This window comes from Notamacropus eugenii, chromosome 5 (genome assembly GCF_028372415.1).
Source record: "Notamacropus eugenii isolate mMacEug1 chromosome 5, mMacEug1.pri_v2, whole genome shotgun sequence".
Classification (NCBI taxonomy): domain Eukaryota; kingdom Metazoa; phylum Chordata; class Mammalia; order Diprotodontia; family Macropodidae; genus Notamacropus; species Notamacropus eugenii.
In genome coordinates, this window is record NC_092876.1 from 248,983,862 (window position 1) to 249,003,312 (window position 19,451).

Genomic DNA, 19,451 nt, shown 5'->3' on the forward strand with positions numbered 1-19,451 from the left:
GTTAAAGCTTGTTTTGAACTTCTCCTAGAGAAACTTCTCTTAATTCTAACTACTATTGATAATTGTTATGTTAAAGTCCTTAAAAATTAGATTATAGATAAGTGATCCATGAAAGACACAAATCTCTCATTGATCAAAACAGGGAATTGAGGAGATTAAAATTAATCCTATTTCATTTTCTTGTTGTTCCTTTTTATAACTGATTGATTCTCTGTTGTAACTGCTTAAGTCAGGGTTCCTTGTCTCTGAGCTTAGCTCAGAGTTCAGCTTGCCTGTAATGGGTCATGTTTAAAAATCCAGCTTTCTTGCCAAAGAATTTTACCTCACCAAACTATCCTCAAAGGATGTTTGATTTGTTGTCCAAAAGAATGGGCTGCTATTTTGCACTTGGACTCAAAAATGAGCACTTCTTAGTCTTAGCCTCATGAGAAATAAAGGGACATTGCTAGCTCCCATTACCAGACTCAACCAATCATGCAGTTCCTTGTGCCTTACCTCTATAATCAGCATGTCCTTCATTGTGTGATATCAACCACCCTGTTATAAATGTTATCTCTCTTAGACATCTGCTGTTTACCCTTTTGTTAAAATGTAAAATGCAACAATATTAAGATACTAGAAATTGGTTTTTTGGCTATGCTTACTAATTCATGATAATAATTTTCTCTTTTTTTTCAAATATCCTTCACCATTTCTTTGTAACCAGAGGTTTAGCAATGGTATAGGGAAGTTAGACCTTATCTGTACTATAACTGAGGTCCAGGTAGGCTTCATATTTTATTGCAAGACTTTTTTTATTAATACAGTATTTATTTGTCTTTCTCAAACCCTGAGCCCATGATTTTCCACATGGTCACCTGGTAAGATGGGAGGTATTCACAGTCTGGAAGAAACATGGAAGGACCAGGAGAATGAGGAAGAATATTCAGGAATGTTGAGGGATGGAAATGCTCCATCACATGGCAAAAAGGATGAGGAAGGCCACCATTAGGCAAAAGATCCCCATGACCTCAGCCAAGGCAAAGCCCAGGATGGTGTTGGAAAAGAGCTGCTGATTCAAGGAGGGGTTACTGGAATAACCAACAATGAGACTTCCAAACACAGTACCAATACCAGCTCCAGAGCCAACCCCTCCCACAGTGGCAGCCCCAACCCCAATGTACTTAACTGCTGTGTCAATGTCCCTTGAGATGGTGTTAGTTTGGTCTCCACATCTGGGAACAAATGAGGTCAAGGGACCTGATGCTGCCAAAATGCTGAGGTTCTCATTTGTTTGAACCTCTAGCTATTTTAGCATCACTGAAGATAAGTCTACTCAGCAGCTGAGAGATGCTTCTACAGAAGAAAAGGTATAAGCTGTTATGTTTCTTCAATTAAATAGAAATTTAATTAATTAAATATCTTGGCTCTCCTACCACACAGCTTTTGAGTGGGAAAACATATTTTACTATTAGTTTTTGATCATTTCTATTTTAAAATTAAGCCATAACCTCATAGTTTTAAAATAAAGACTACTAACCTTTTTGTCTATGTCATCAACCACTTTTGCAACCTAATACCTATCTATTCTCTCCCGTCTCATAAGTCTGTTTCACTTCTGACCACCGCCTCCACCAGTCTTCCTTCCTTTCTATTAGCAACTCCTCTCCTTTTCTTATTTCTTTCCCCTGCTATTTTTCTATAGCATAGCAGATTTCTATATCCAACTGTGCTTGTATGTTTTCCCTGTTTGATCCAAATAAAATGATAGTAGGGTTTTAGCTTTGCCCAACACTCCCCCCCATCATACTCTCCATTGTCAAAGCTCTTCTTTCACACCTCATTTATGTGAGATAATCTTCCTAATTTTCTTCTACTTTGCTCTCTTCTGCCCACACATCCCTCTTTCACACCACTCATTTTATTTTATCTCGAAATCATGTTAACATAGTCAGCCTTCATTCATGCTGTCTTTTTATTTAGATTCCTAACTGCTTTAATAATGATGAAGTTCTTAGGAGTTCTGATTTCCATATTGGAATATAAACATTTCAACATTATTGATTTCCTTATGATTTTTCTTTTTATGCCTCTCTTGAGTCTTGTATTTGTAAGTCAAATTTTTTATTCAGATCTGGCATTTCCTCAGAAATACTTGAAATCCTCTATTTCATTAAATATGCACTTTTTCTCTTGAAAGATTATAATGAATTTTTCTGTGTGAGTTATTCTTGGTTGTAATCAGAGTTCTTTTTCCTTCTATATTATCATGTCCCAAGACCTTTAGCTCTTTAATGTGGGAGCTGCTAAATATCTTGTGATGCTCACTGTGGCTGCATGACTTCTTATTTGTTTATTTCTGGTAACTTACAATATTTTCTCTTTGACATGGGATCTCTTAAACTTGGCTGTTGTATTCCTCAATTTGCATTTTGAGGTGTTATTTTCTTCAGCATTTTTTTGGGTCTCCTTTAGCAAGGTGCTGACCTGCTGTTCATGCTTTGACTGCATGTCTCTCATTTCCCTTCCCAGCTTTTCCTCCACCTCTCTAACTTGATTTTCAAAATTGTTTTTGAGCTCTTCCATGGCCTGAGCCCATTGAGTGGGCTAGGATACAGAGGCCTTGACTTCTATGTCTTCGCCTGATGGTAAGCATTGTTCTTCCTCATCAGAAAAGAAGGGAGGAAATGTCTGTTCACCAAGAAAGTAACCTTCTATAGTCTTATTTCTTTTCCCTTTTCTGGGCATTTTCCCAGCCAGTGTGACTTGACCTCTTAATATTCTCCTCACACCCACCTCGCCTCCTGATCCTCCCAGCCAGCGTTTGGGGTCTGAGATTCAAATGCTGCTTCCAGCCTCAGGGCTTCCGTGGGGGTGGGGCTGCTATTCAGTGTGAGATTAAGTTCAGGTACTCAGGTGGGGGCAGGGCTGCCTCATGGGCTCAGTTCCCTCAGGGGGTTTATGCAGAGACCTTCAACAACGGATCCATGTTCCTGCCTGCTTGGGGAGCCCTGGTCTGCCGCTGCCTCAGCTGCTGCTTCCCGAGGGGGCTTGAGTTATGGGGGCACCCAACTCCCCTCTCAACCCACCAAAGAGACCCTCTCACTAACCCCCATCACTTGTGGGTGGAGGGACCCGTGTGGCCACTGGAGATCCCGTCCCTGAAGCCCACTCAGATCTGCTCCTCTCGGTGCCGCGGCCGTGGCAGGGCTGGGCTGGGCTCCGGGTCTGCAGCACAACGGACCTTTTGTGAGAGGTTTACAGGTCCCTCTGGAACAGAAATCTCCTTTGCTCCACTGTTCTGTGACCTCTATTGCTCCAGAATGCGCCATGAGTTCCTTTTTACAGATATTCTATGGGTTGTGGGTTCGGAGCTATGTGTATGTGCGTCTTTCTACTCTGCCATCTTGGCTCCACCCCCCTCAATTTGCATTTTGAGATCTCTTCCAGGAGGTGACCAGGGCATTGTTTCAATTTCTATTTTTCCCTCTGATTCTAGGATATGAGGACAACTTTCCTTGGTAATTTCTTGGCATATGATGTTTTTATCAAATTTACTGGTAATCCAATAATCCTTAAATTATACATCCTCAAACTATTTTCCAGGTCATTTGTTTTCCCAATAAAGTATTTTTCAGTTACTTCTATTTTCTTCTTTTGATTTTGTTATAATGTTTCTTCATGTTTCATGGAATCATTAGCCTCTATTTATTTATTTTTAATTATTTTTTTCCTTCGCAATCATTTGTACTTCTTTGTCTGTTTAGCCAATGCTGCTTCTTAAGGAGTTATTTTCTTCAGTAAATTTTTCTATCTCTTTTTTGACCTGTAGTGAATTCCGTTTTTTTTTTTTTAGGTGTTATTTTCTCCAGAATTTTTGTGCTTTTTTTCAAACTGCTGACTTTTTAACTTTTTTGCATCATTTACATTTCTTTTTCTCATTTTTCCTTTACCTCACATTTGATTTTCAAAATCCTTTTTAAATCTCCCCAGAATTCTTATTAAGTTTGTATTCAATTCATATTTTTTCACTGAGGCTTTGCTTGTGACTGCTTTGACACAGTTTTTCTTCTTTTAAGTTTGTTTCTTGATCTTTCTTGTCACCATAGAAATTTAGGATTGTTGGTTTCTTTTTTGTTGCTTGTTCATTCCCTCAGGCTATTTCTTGACTTTTATGCTTATGTTAAAGTTTGATTCTACTCCCAGAGTGCAAGAGGCATTGTCCAAAGCATCTGGCCTTTTGTGTTGCTGTTTTCATGACGAAATCTGAAGGTCTGTAGATTTTCAGTGCTTCCAACATGTGGCCATTACTCTCCTGGCCTCTGCTCTGCTGTTTACCCAGGAAGAGACTTTGTTTCTCCATAGACATAGATACCAGCTCTAGCACTCCTCTTGGCCCAGGAAACAGGTCACCTGGTCTCCTGTAGTCCCAATTTACTAAAACTCCCCTCAGTCTTGGAATCAAAACCAGAGTCCTGACTTCTTTGTGTGTGACCAGAGGCACTACTCTGTTCTCTGGAACCAGGACCAGGGTCCCTTCTCCCAAGGCTAAAAATGCTATTGTTCCTTTTGGCCCCAAGGTTATGGCTTGGAACTCCAATGCAACAAATTCCTGAACCCAGGGCAAGCATAGTGTGTCTTTCAATCCCCCTTCCAAGTAATTGTCAGCCACCACCACTACCATCACCCCGAGCTTCCACAGGCTGAAACTACTGCCTCTAATGAGCAAGGATATAAAAATCTTAATTGAGAGTGGTGAATACTACCAGACATGCTCCAAATTCATCATCTTTGTTGTAGCTTATACACTAATAGCACTTCAGAAGTTTTAGAGATCTTCTGTTAACATTAGCAAAGTAAGGGAGGGGGAAAGGTTATATAAAAGAAAACACAAACCAAACAAAAAAATTCAGAATTGGATAAAATAAATCAAACAGGAAACCACAATGTAACAGAGAAAGGAGAACCATGTAAATAATATCTGTGTCAAAAACATTTGATCCAGTGAATGTAAAACCAAGAAAATATTTGACTTTCCTATTCCTCCAAAAACCTGTTTTCTGAGAAGTTTCTTTAAAAAGGCTAAGCACAAAGAACTTGATGAACTCAATCTTCACCAAGGAGCCTATCAACCTTCACTGTGGCATGTGTTCTTCCTACCCAATCCCCTCCTCTCTCATACAGTTGGCCTCTTATCATCTCCTGTTTCTTAGTTCAAATCCCTCCTGGTCTCCTCCTCCATTCACTTGTGCTGATGTGCTTCAGAACTGAGGCATTGATACATGCCCATCAGGTGTTTTGACACCCCTTTCATTTTCCAGAGTGATTTTGTGTCAGTTTGGAGCGGGTACCTAAAATGCCTAAAGCTCTTCGACTAACCACAGTAACAGCAATGTCAAATAGTTTCATAGGACCCAATGATGCTAGAATTCCTATAGTACCAGCCAGGAATCACTTGGTGCCACGTAGGCCCACCAGAGAATTTTGGCCTCCTCTGTCCACCTAGTTATGATCTTTAATATGAAAAAGGAGAGGGTAGAAGGTAGAGGTAGTCACATCATCATACCTTTAAGTAAACTGGGAGCCATTGTTGAGAGTTGAATTGTGAGGAGTTGAGGGTCTGGGAGTCTTCCCCCTAGTTCCTGGAACATTGTCAACACTTAATATATGCTCATAGGCTTGACATCAGATGATAGATAACACTTTTGATACAGTTTGTCTGTTGTCTGGGGTGGATTGAATTATAATATTGGGGTTATTTTTAATTATATTTTCTATAAGGGTGAAAAAGATTGCTAGGGTCCCAACAAAGAAGATTGATTTCATTATGAGGATATTTTCTTTAGGCAAATGTAATAACATATTGATAATCTATATGTAGGGTGGAGCAAAGTTACATTTCCTAAGCATATATAATAGTTTATTTTAAATATATTTACCATCGTCAGCATCTTCTTAACATGTCCAAGTCTGACAGCTTTGCATACAATGATATATTTCATAAATGATTTGCCAGGAATATTTTTGAAACTATCTGTGCCAGGCAGATAGTATTTGGGCATACAGAACACTTTTGATGAAGAATTTACATTGCACAGAGGAATATACTCTTAAGATAGTGGATTACATGACTGACCATGGATTGAGGCTAAATCCAGGCAATGTACAATTATGTGGGAGTTGGGTGTGCTAGGCTCTGTGGAATGACATACTTTCCACTTCACCCTCTCTTACTCTTACAAATTCCTTTAGGAGGACAGGTATAAATGGAATGCAGTTTGACTATAGGTACTGAATTAAAAGGACAAGAAGAAAGACCACTTGGATAGTTGCTAGTGAAGTATTCTTGATTCTGAACTTTTTAGCATTGAATTTAATAATGCAGAATTTGACTCATGTTTATTAATGAGATAAAGTAATTGTCCAAGAAGTACTATATATTCATTTGCATTTCAATACTTTGAGTTAGAGAAAAAAAAACTATTTCACTTAGATTATAGTGACATTTATAATAATAGTGTATTCAACACTTTGTTTACAAAGCACTTTACATATGTTATCTCATTTGATCATCAAAAAATAAGCCCTGTGAGTTGGGTACTCTTATTATGCCCATTTTACAGATGAGGAAACTGAGACAAGAAGAAGTTAAGTGATTTATCCAGCTAACAAGTGTCTGAGATAGAATTTAAACTCAGTTCTTCCTTACTAGAAATCTAGCACCATATACTCTGCTTCACTTAGTTTCCTCATATATGAACAATAAAAAAATAAAGAACTGAAAATTATCTTGTATTTCTCACAGAGGTTTCCCATAATGGTGAGAATGAAAGAAACTCTTAACAAATATTAAATGAATGAATGAATGATCATCCAAGAAGTCAAATCTACACTATGTTTACATTAATGTGATATACATCTTGCAGATACATAACAAATAAAAGAAATGGTACTTTTCAAGGAGAAAGTCTTTAAATTCTGGCTATGTGTAGAGTAGGGGCTCCTAACTAGGGGTCTATAGGCATCCCTCTCAGGGTTCCAGTGTTCTGTGGATAGATTTCAGGTGATCCATAAACTTGGATGGTACAATTACATCTTTATTATAATATAATTGGTTTCCTTTGTAATCTTGTGCATTTTACTTTTTGTCTTTAAAAATTATTCTAAGGGCTCACTTAGGTTCAACAAACTTCAAAATGGGCCCATGGAATATAAAAATAAGAATAAAAATCCCTTGTCTAGAGAGGATTTGAATTTAATTATGATTTGAGGTTATTCTGCTCCATTCCATTAATGTCCTAACTTAGTATTTCAATGTACCATGAAGGTGAATTTGAATTCTTGCAGGCTATACCAGCCAAATTCAAGCACTTGCAGATGCTGCAGAGCATTCAGTGATGTACCATGCATGTCATTTGAAATGCATCCTAATTAAGCTCAGAAGCATTTATTACTACAAAGTTTCCCATCAAGTATTAAAGTATTTTCATTATGGCAGTTCATGAAGAAGTTATGGAAATATTTTAATCTGTAAGGTAGACCAATATAGGTAGTACTGACATTGAACAGAGCTTTTGAATTGAAAGGGGACATTAGAGGTTATGTAGCCTAGCCCCTTCATTTGTCAGAAAAAGTGTCTATGGCTCAGAGAGCTTGTGTGCCTTTAAAAATATATCACATTTTATTAAAAATGAATTACGTGATGTTGGTTAAAGAAGTATGAATCATTGGACTTGTCTTGTTAAACATCACACAGGTACTTGGTGGGAGAACTGAGATTCAAAGTCCATGTTTTTGACTGCCAAATTATCAATCCTTCCATTCTATCAAGCAGCCTTTCTCTGATGAACTTGGGGATCTTTAACTAATTAAATATACCTCTTAACTAGAACTATCTGCGAATTACCAATAAAGAACAAAGGAGAATCTGGTTCTGCTACTCATCTACCATAGGAATAGTTAACATCATACCATATACCTGTATATATAAAGAACTACAGAACAAATCCAAAATTTTCCTTTACATGCAAACATGTTGACCTAAGTACTCATATAACCTCCACTCCCAATTCTGAGCTATATAATTCTTGTGATGATAACAGTTAAAATGGGTCTGACTGTATATACTTATAAAATTCTGTACAATCATCTAAAGTTTAAAAAAATGAACCTTTAGCCCTTTCTTATTTATTTAGCAAGTAAGAATACTATACTTTTTCCAATGCTCATACTCAACAAATAGATTTTTATCCTAATTTTTTATCCAATTAACTTTTAACTTGCTTTATACATTTTCTGAAATGCTTTTCATTTATTGTATGTCACAATCAATATCCTGGGAATATTCTCATGTTAAAAAATCAAAATCAAAATCCATATTCCACCAGCATACGTTATATTTTAGAGCCTCTGCACTATATGGTTTGTGATACTTTGCTGTATAGTAGTTAGTTACTACTTTAGTTACTAAAATTCATCTTTAGTATAAAATTCTTAGCTAATTCTTAATGGCTGCTATGTTTTCATCTTATTTCCAAATCTCATTCCTCTTCTTTTATCCAAACATGCATGGCTTACTTCCATATTGTAACTAAAATGCAGAAATATGGGTTGTCAAGGGACTTGTGAAAGATTTCCGGATACCTAAAATTAAAGCATGGGACAAAAGACCAAAAAGTCAAGATGAAAAATTGAAGGTAAGCTCGTAATCAGACCTGGTTATCCCTCCACATAAACAGTCTCTGATAATGGCATATAAATGAATTCTAGAGCATCTTTCTGGATTTGACAACTGTTAATTCATCACCCTTACTCCCAACTCTACTCAACAGATCCTAAGTGGAAGACATACAAATTTGCAGAGTGATGGTGGTAGTTAGTTACAAGAAGGATAGAAATGAACCAAGATTTTAAGACAAGATTGAAAAGGAAGAAATTATAGGATATAGCAGAATATTTCTTTTAAACAGAAACTATCTCACATATGTGATCAGATCTCAACCACTGATCTAGATAGAGAGTTGTTAAAAATAGAGAGATCATCTAGTAAGGCACAGAGGAACAGAAACACACTAGGATGATTGATGTCTTCTTGCTAGAATCATTAAGGTTCCTCTTTGTCAAGCTTCCATTTTTACACACACACACACACACACACACACACACACACACACACACACACACACACACACACAAATGAAAAACCTCAGATCTTCCCTAAGTTGTACCCAGAATATGACTGAGACCATTTGGCTAACCTCAGGACATATCCATTTATCTTCACCGTTGTGGAAACAAATGGGAGGAACTTTGAAATTACAGTTAATTGTTACAAAGACATTTTCGAGGCACATACGAGTTTAATAACTTGAAGATTTCCTTTTCCCCCAGTTACCAATTAAAGTTGGTGACTTCTAGAGTTAAATACAGCTAATAGCTGATTAAGGAGGGCATTTTAGAATGTGTTTAAATGCATAGATCATAACAAAGTACATGAGTAATAAGCTGTTAACAAGGAAAGAAAAACACCTAATGAAAACTAATGTAGATAAGATAGATAGACAGATATAGATCTATAGATAGATATAGATTTATAGATACTTTTGGTTTTTGTAATATGTATTTTATATTATATCTATTACAAGTATTGCCTCACTTGATCCTCAACTCAACCATGGGAGTGAAGCAATGTTATTGTCTCCATATTATTAATAGGGAAACAGGCAAATAGAGATTAAGTGACTTGCCAAGGAACACTAAGAAAATGTGTATCCACATACATATAGATGTTTCTATGCATATAAATAAATACACATTATATACAGATATATATGCACAAACATGTATATTTGTATATGTACACACATATAGTGGAGATAAAAATATATGTTTGATTTCAGTCTCAAAAATCTAATAGTAATATTTTTAACTGGAAGGCAATCAAGAGAGAAAACAGCTTAAAATATCTACCACACTAGATACTGTAGTGAGTTAGCAAGAGCATATTCATAGGAAGCATAACAGTGGAGAGATATGTCAAATAATTTACAGGAGAAAAATTCAGGACAAGGATCAACCATAGTACACATCATCTCAGATATTTCTATAGAGGGGTACCAAATATTAGAGACAGACTATGTAAATCTGAGATCTTAAAAAAGAAAGGGAATTCTACCACATATGTATCAATGAGTCTTTTAGGATGGTACTAATGTTTAAAATGAAATTGTATTCTTTATTTGAATGGAGAATATGGGAGGAGTGAGTAGTACTTCATACATTGTAAAGGTTTACTATCACTATAGAACTTTGGAATAAGGAAGAGGAAACTTGATTGTGAGTAATTCAATGAGGAAAAGTAATAGGTAAGAAAATAATTACCATTTATAGAGCACTTATGTGACAGGTACTTGTAAATGGCATATTAATGTTAGTCATTATTTTATTAAATGAGATAATAACTGTAAAGTACTTAGCACATGTGGCAGGTCCTGTGACAAGACCTTTCCAGTTATAACTTTTGATTCTCATATCAACCTTTGGAAATAAATGCTGCTATTAACTTCATTTCACAAAATGGGAAACTGAGGTGAACAAAGGTTAAGGGACTTATCCACAGTCATAAAATGAGTAAGTGTATGAAGTGGATTGAACTCAGGTCTTCCTGACTTGAGGCCTAGAAATCTATTCTGCCAGCTAGCTTGCCTGCCAGGGAGCACAGAGAGAGACGTAGAAGGAATATCTGCATTTGTATAATATAGAACGAAGAGGCATGAAAATGAAATAGATAAAGTCCACTGGTCCACAGATAACAAGTCTGATTAAGGGATATGATATAAAAATGATGGAAAATTTTGTTGTCCAGATATCAAACACACGTGTGTGAGTATATATGTTATGATTTGTGTTTTATATATACATATATATGTACATACACATATATACATAATATTATTATATTCTTGGCTTACTTTAATGATAATTTCATTCCTCAAAATGGGGAAGAAATGATAAGGTAGGCTCCTATGTAGGACATAATTCCATCTAATGCCCATTCTAAATTTACCCTTTTTCAGCTTCCACTAATTCTTCTTCTGGGAGGAATCAAGGTAATGGAGGGTGTACAACGTTTTTTTCTTAGACCTCCAAACATTCCTCTTTCCCCAAAACCTCAAAAATATGGTAAGCCAAATTCTAATTTGGAAAGCCAAGAAAAAGTCACAATGAATCAGTTCTCAAGCCCAGGACAGCTTAGGAAAATAGATGAGGAGGTCTACAGACACTGGAATGTGGGCTGACCAGGAGTGCAGCCCAATTGCAGCAGCAACTGCAGGGCCACAACTGACTGAAACTGACACAGCGGGCTGTGGAGGCAGAATGAGCTGCAAGAGTAGCCTAGTGTCCAAGGAAAATAAAGGGACTGAACACCTGATCAGAAAGAAATTCTAGTACTGTCCTCTGTGACTGTTAATGACTCAAAATTATCTCCAACATAAGGTATGGAGGGAGGGGGTGGAAGAGTGGTGAACTCAGACTTAGGAAGGGCCTGGGTATGAATCTTATCCACCACATTCCTTAATGTCCAGGACTTGAATAGATACTGACAGGTAAAAAATATTTGATTAAATCTCAGATGCAATTTAATGGGCAAAATTTTTAAAAATGTGTTTGGATTCAGCATGTTAACTTCACATCTACAACATAAGCACCTATACCTAGCAGATAATTAATATGAAAACATCTATCATTTAGTTGACTCTCAGTTGAATAGGAATGAACAATTCAAAATGGTAAACAATAAACAAATAATTAATTAATTTATGCAATCAGTCTATAAATGATATATTTACTAAAAAAGGTAATTGTTTCTCTGTAATCTTTAATGAGTGCTTAAATTACTTTGAGGATACTGGGGTTAGTTTTGAGAGCTCTATTTAAGAAATAATTTTGATTATCTGGAGTGCATGCATGGAAGGAGATTTAAAGGGGATGTTTAGTAGGTACTTACTGTGTAAGTATCTGATTTGTTCTATTTTATCCTAGAAGATGATAGAAGGAGTGATTGTAAATTGCAAAAGAACAGATTTTAAATCAATGCAGAGACACATTTCCTAGGAATTAGAACTATATAAAAGTTCAACTGTCTGTATTTGGGAGTAGTGGCTACCAACTCTACGTAGTTTTACATATTATAAGGTTTAGTCTTATCTTTGCACAAGTTAATTTGAACTACATTCCCTTAGTCCCATTACAACACTCAGATTTAGGAATTATCCTACTCATTTTATGTGAAATAAGGGCAGTGAAATATCTTATTATGTGTTTAAACATATAAATTTCCCATGGAAACAGAATTATGCTCAGTAGATTGCTTTGTTTATTTCAAAATAAAAGATGCTAACATAGTCAAATAAATATGTAAAAAGCATTTAATATGCATATATAGTATATAGTACATGTGCATGTATTCATTACATATACATAAGCACATACATATATATATATACCGTACATATAATTCATGTATATATTCATATATGCATATTCATATACATATACCTGTATGTGTCTTAGGAATCAGACTGATTGCTATTCAAAATCTTTAGTATTCCCCAGAGTAGCCTTTGTGGGTACAGGGTCTATTTAGGTTCTATGATACGTACTATATTGACCTGTTTAGTAAGATTATTTTCTGATTGGACATTTTCTGCTTATAATTGTCTTACTTAACAGAATCTGACCTTCATAGTTAGGAAAGGTATTGTTTTGTGTATCAGTAGGGTACACAAAGGATAAACAGGTATTTAACATGATTTCTTTTAATACTACAGAGTTATCCTGAGCTATCCCCTAGTCTAGATTTATTTCAACACACTTCATGTTTTTTGTAATAACTAGCAGTGCCTGTGGTATGTTGCTTAATTTTTTAATTACATTTATAATTCTGAATATTAACTTAAAAACATTATGCACGCATATTCTATGTCCTGACCAACAAAAAATGATAAATATAAATTGATACATAGCCTGGGTTTGGTAATCTGCCAATCTGAATAATTCAAGTTTAAAAAAATCACTTTCACAAATCATATAATCTTTAGTATTATCAGGATGTGTTTACAATTTACAAACAATTATAATAAGCTTCTAGAGTAAGAATGAGTTTCAATATACTCTCAGTTTCTAAAAATAGCATACTATGTATGGATCTGAGTTTTATCTTTTTTCTTGTCAATTCTATTAAATCCATTAAAAAGTTTGGAATTTTACTTAACCATCTATACTCAAGTTTAGTCCTTTATCATCTCTTAACTGGATTACTGTCATTACCTTTTATTTGTCCTTGTAGCTTCTAGACTGTTTTCTCAAATATATTCTCCAAGCTGCCAATCCATCCATCCATGGAATTTCTTCCCTCAACAATCTTTAGAGGCTCCCTATGCCAAGATAAACTACCAAATTCTCCGTGTGTCATTTAAAGACCTACACAATCTTGTTCCCATTCATCTCTCCAGGCTCATTCATATTACTCCCCTTCCTGTTCTTGTGATTCCAGTCAACCTAGCCTACTGTTTCTTATATATCCTACTTCCTGACTTTGTGCTTTGCACATCTGGAATGCCCTCTAGATTCCTTCAAAGGACAATTCAAGATGTAATATCATACACAAATTCTTTCCTGATCACCTAAATTATTAGTTCTCTTTTCTATTAAATTTGCATTTTATAGCTTTGTAAATTCTTTGTTTTACTTATTGAGGCATGTATTTTAGTCCTAGGAAAAAAAGTCCTAAAAAACAGGGAATTCTGAATTTTGTCCTTACCCAGTTCCTAGTACAATTTTTGCACATTATAAACACAATAAGTAACTGCCAAACTGGAAAATATGAACTGATGTTTATATGTGTGCATGTACATACATATAATCAGCAACAATATACCTAGTGCTTTAAAGTTTTTGATAGCCCTATGATGACTATCCTATTAGTATTTCAATTTCACAGATGAGGAAACTAAGGCTGAGAGAGGTGAATTGACTTGCTCAAGGTCACACAGCTGGTTTCTGAGGTCATATTTAAATTCAAGACTTTCTGACTCTAAGTCCATTCCTCCTATCCATATGCACCTACATACATGTTTATTAAAGTATATGAATATACCTACATTTTCAAGAGAAAGAGTGAAAATCAGTTTCTGAATTCGGCCCCTTTAAATGATGGAGAGTAGCAGTTCAAATGTGTTCCTACTTAATCAACAGTAAAATTAGTTTCCACACATAAAGTATTAAGCAGAGATGCAGCAAGCTGTTTGCCAGAGATTAAAACTCTGGTGAGCCAGTCCCAGTAATTATGCATGAACAAATATGGGCTTCCCTTTTGCTTGCGCTTAAGTCCCTAATCTTATTTGTTTTTCCTTGCTGTTGCTTGGAAGAAATCTTGCTCAGATGCTTTCTACCCAGAAATTCTTACCATTGGTGACACCCATCATTCACTTCTCCCCACCTTGGATTTTTCCCTAAGAAATGTGTTGAAGAAAAGCAGTTGAGATTAGAAGGTAGCATAGTATTAAGACCAATCATTAAAAAACACACTTCATTTAAGGAATTCAAGTTTGGAAAGAATATTGCATCCTTTTTCTCAATTTGATATAAATAAATCAGGCTCATATTGGAAAGATCTCAAAGTAGAAAGTTTCTTCATTTATGGGGACTACTAGTGTTGATTTTTCATTATCTTAGGAAAAAATGGTGAAAAGTCAGATCTTGAGAGAGTATTCATAACATTTTACTAACCACTTCCAAAAATCATTGGTTGTTGCAGTTCTGTTTGCCCTGCTAAACATACTTATGCCAAACCAACTAATTTCATTTCACTCTATTTTTATCTACCTATTTGTCCTATTATTATCTACTTTTTTGGGAGTCCAAAAAGCTTACTGCTGGTTTCTTTTCCTTTAACCACATTGAAGTATTTTTCAGCATCGGTTATAAACTCTGTGCTCATATCTACAGTGTCTACATGGTTAGCCATTCTGTATCTCATTCATCATCAGAATTTGGTGTCTAATCTCTAGAAAGCATTCCTATTTGGACATACTACTGTCATTTCATATTCAACATGTTTAAATCTGAATTCATCGTCATTTCCATAAAAATTCCTATGAAGTTCCCTTCCTACACTTCTTCCCTTCTTTAATGAGCACAATTCTTACACCTCCAGGTATAAAGAGTTACCATTTTTGTTTTGTTTTTCTCTCAAAGGATCACAGTACTAGAGATTTAAAACTAGATTGAAACTTAAAGGTCACATCGTCCAACCACCTCATTTCTCAAATGAGGAAGGTGAGGCCTAGAGAGAATCAAAAACTTGCCCAAAGTTACAGTCTAATTTGTTAATGAATTCTATTACTTTTTTCTTCAGAATGCCTCTTCAATTTGCCCCCATTCTCTGATCCCACCACCATCTGTATAGCATATTGAATAGAATGATGGGATTGAAGTCAGAAAGAACTTGATTAAAATCTTTTTTAGATACTCACAAGTTGTTTGGCCATAGGTGAATACTTGAACTTCTCGCAGTCTTTGTTTCTTCATCTGTAAGACGAGGGATAGTAAAATCTATAATGTTTTAGGGTTCCGTATCTGCAACATGCATTTAATAAAACCTTCGCTATTTTCCATAATTGTTATGAGACTCAAATCAGATAGAAACTGCAAGGTGCTTTTCCATCACTAAGGAAATAAATCTATAGAGAGAATATGTGTTAGTATATGCTAAGAAGTATATATATGTATATATATATATACATATACATATACCATCAAGGAACATACAAACACATGAAAGAAGCTAATTGGGGAAGACAACAGATAAATAAATATTGTAAAGTATTGGTATAGGGGCTAGAGGAGATATACATAGTGGCATTATTTTGAACTGGCCTACTAGGGATATATAACACCTGGTCAAAGTTCACTGATCAAATCATAGATTCCTTCATGGATCAGAGCCTATGTCTATTATAAAGAAGGAATGGGGATAAAGGCTAAAATGCAGTTAGGATATTGGAGTGGAATAAGCATTGGCTTTTGAGTTAAAGGACTGACATTAGAGATCCATGCAGCCACTTGTTACTTGTGTGACATAAATTCATTCTCTCAGCCTCAGTTTCCTCCTCAAGACCTAGAAATTTTCTCTGACAGTACCATTATATCCCTATGGGCCTCTATTTTTCTCCCTGTGTATATGTGTTTATATGTGTATGTATGAATTAGATATAGATAATTATTGATATATAGATATAGTTTTTGTAATATGCAAATATATTATATTCATTATGTATTATATAATATATTAAACACGTGTTCATATATTCTTTTAACCAAAGCCTTTAAACACACACACAGACACACACAAACACACACATATGTATTCTATTGATAGATGTAGATGTATAGATAGATATATGTATACATACATAATGTCTGCTATTATTACTATTGTTGTAGTTTAACCCAAATCACCTTTTTCTTTGCTTTACTTCATTAGTCTCTTAGCAATATTTTGACTCCAATTCCAACATTTCTGATCTTTCAATTTCACCCTACACCCTGATACCAGATGGTCATACACTATGGTCATACACCTCATTGAAGAACATAAAATGCCTCATTATAAATAAAAGTTAATTTAAAAATCTAATTACTGTCTTTGACGATCCTTGTGTAACCTTGCTTTGCCCTATTCATCTGTCAGTATTTCCTTTTACCAGCCTATTTTCTCATTGTCTTCTCATTCTCATACTAATGTCTGCCCATTTATATTTACATATCCTATTTAACTAAAATAATTGCTCCCATTCTCTCCAATTGTTCAAATTCTGTATTTCCACTCAGTTCCCAATTCCATTTATGTTGTTTCCCTTACTTACTCGTCCCGAAATGATTTCTACTTCCAACAGAATCCTATAACATTTATAATCTACACTATCTTATATGTTACTTATTTTCAGAAGTTGGTCTTATCTCCCAAAGTGAAGTTTTTGAAACTAAATACATTGTCTTATGCTTCTTCTATCCCTTTATAGCACCTAACCTCGGGTTGGATACTTAGAAGACATTGCAATTTCTGAAGACCCTGAATTCATGAACTAGTGTTCAATTTTATGCCTGCCATTAAGTTATTCTCAAATCCCATGCAAGTGAATCTATATTTTTATATTTTATTTATTTTTTCTATATTTTTGTATTTTATTTATACTTAAAAACAGTTTTGCCCTTTCTTTTTTTAAAAAATTCAAGTTCCAAATTCTCTCCTTCCCTCTTCCTCCCCCCCTTCCTTAAGAAGGCAGGCAATTTAATATCAAATATATTTGAGCTGTCATGCAAAACATATTTCCATATTGGCCAAGTTGCAGAAGAAAACAGAGAAAAAATCATAAGAAAAATAAAGTTTTAAAAAAGTATACTTTGATCTGCATTCAGCCTTTATCAATTCTTTCTCTGGAGGTGGATAGCATTATTCGTGATAAGTCCTTAGGAATTGTCTTGGATCATTGTGTTGCTGAGAATAACTAGCCGTTTCCAGCTGATCATCTTCCAATATTGCTGTTACTGTGTACAATTGCCTCCTTGCCCTGATCGTTTCACTTTCAATGAGTTCATATACGTTTTTCCAGTTTTCTTATGAAACCATTCTGCTCATTTCTTGCAGCATATTAGTATTGCATCACAATCAAATACCACAAATTGTTCAGCCATTCCCCAATTGATAAGTATTCCCTAAATTTCCAATTATTTGCCCCATCAAAAAAGTTGCTATAAATATTTTTGTACATATAAATCATTTTCCTCTTTTTTAATACCTCTTTGGGATATATACCTAGTATGAGTATTGCTGAACCAAAAGGTATAAACAATTAGATAATCCTTTGGTCAGAGTTCCAAATTACTCTTCAGAATGGGTTATCAGTTCATAACTCCACCAACAGTGCATTAGTGTTCCACTTTTTCCACATACCCTTGAATATTTGTCATTTTCCTTTTCTCTCACATTAGCCAATCTGATAGATTACGAGGGGGTAAGTTAGAGTTATTTTAGTTTGTGTTTCTCTAGACAATAATGACTTAGAGTAATTATATATATGTATGTATGTATGTATATGTATGTATGTATATGTGTATGTATGTGTGTTTATATATATATATATATATATATATATATATATATATATATATATATATATATATAAACTTTGACTTCAACTGAAAACTTCCTGTTCACACCCTTTGTCCATTAATCAACTGGGGAATGGCTTTTCTTCTTATAAATTTGACTCAGTTCTCTATATATTTGAGAAATGAGGCCTTTAACAAAGAAACCACACAAGTAAATCCTAAAGTGTTTTTTTCCAGTAAATCTTCAATAAGCTTTTTTTAGAAATCAGTTATGGAATCCTTACTTACACAATATTTGATCCAGAGTCATAGTCATTTCATATATAAACTTTACAAAAATGTGTACTAATAGTTTTGACATAAATTTATATCTCAAGTCAAATATCTTAAAACCACTACTCCACCTGCAACCAGGTCATTTTTCTCAGAGATTTGTTTGTTATACAGTGTTTCAGGAATTATAAGAGAATAACTATGCTTCAGACAAAATTACATAAGGTTAAGTTTACTGTCCTTTTCTAACTTGTCCTTACCTTATACATGGCTTTTCTAATAGGAACTTAGGCAGGGAGGAGTCATAGTGAATACTACCAATTCACTCTCCTTCTAAATATGCACAACAGTAAAGCACCCAGTGCCAAATGACATTTATATTTGCATGGTAAAGAGAAGTTATGTAACTTATTGACTGTGCCTATGCAGTGAGTACCTGTCCTAAGTGATTATGAGAGAAATTTTTCGATGCCAAAAGCCAGTATTGTGCCTAGGCAATACTATACACATAAAGAACCCTAATGCCCCATAGAACTTCAAGACTTAAGGTCTCTAAAAGGAATTGATAGCTTTGGGCTGAATTTCTGGTGTGGAAATTATCAATAACCTTATTTAATATCTGTGTCTCATACATTTCCAATCAACCAGCTACTCTGAGGAGTTTCTAATGAGTTTATGTAGTTGCAGGGAAATGAGTCAGAGAGAAAATATTTGCATATTTTTTAAATGAATCAAAATGCTGATTTTAAATTTGACCCTACCAACAAATATCACAAAAAGTCTAAATATGTAGCAAGAATAGAGTTGCTAATTCTCCAATAGGTGTTTTCTGATTGTTTTTCCCTCTAACAAATGCATTTAATTATTTTAGTTTTTTTGTTTTTGTTTTTCCTTGAGAGCAGACAAGGAAAAAAGTAAAAGTTGCGCAAATTGTTTAGAGATTAGATAAGTTATTTGAATGAGAAGGCTTATAGGGAAGGTGTAAGAAAAGAGTAGAGGGAACCAGAGAGCTGAGCCAAAGGGAT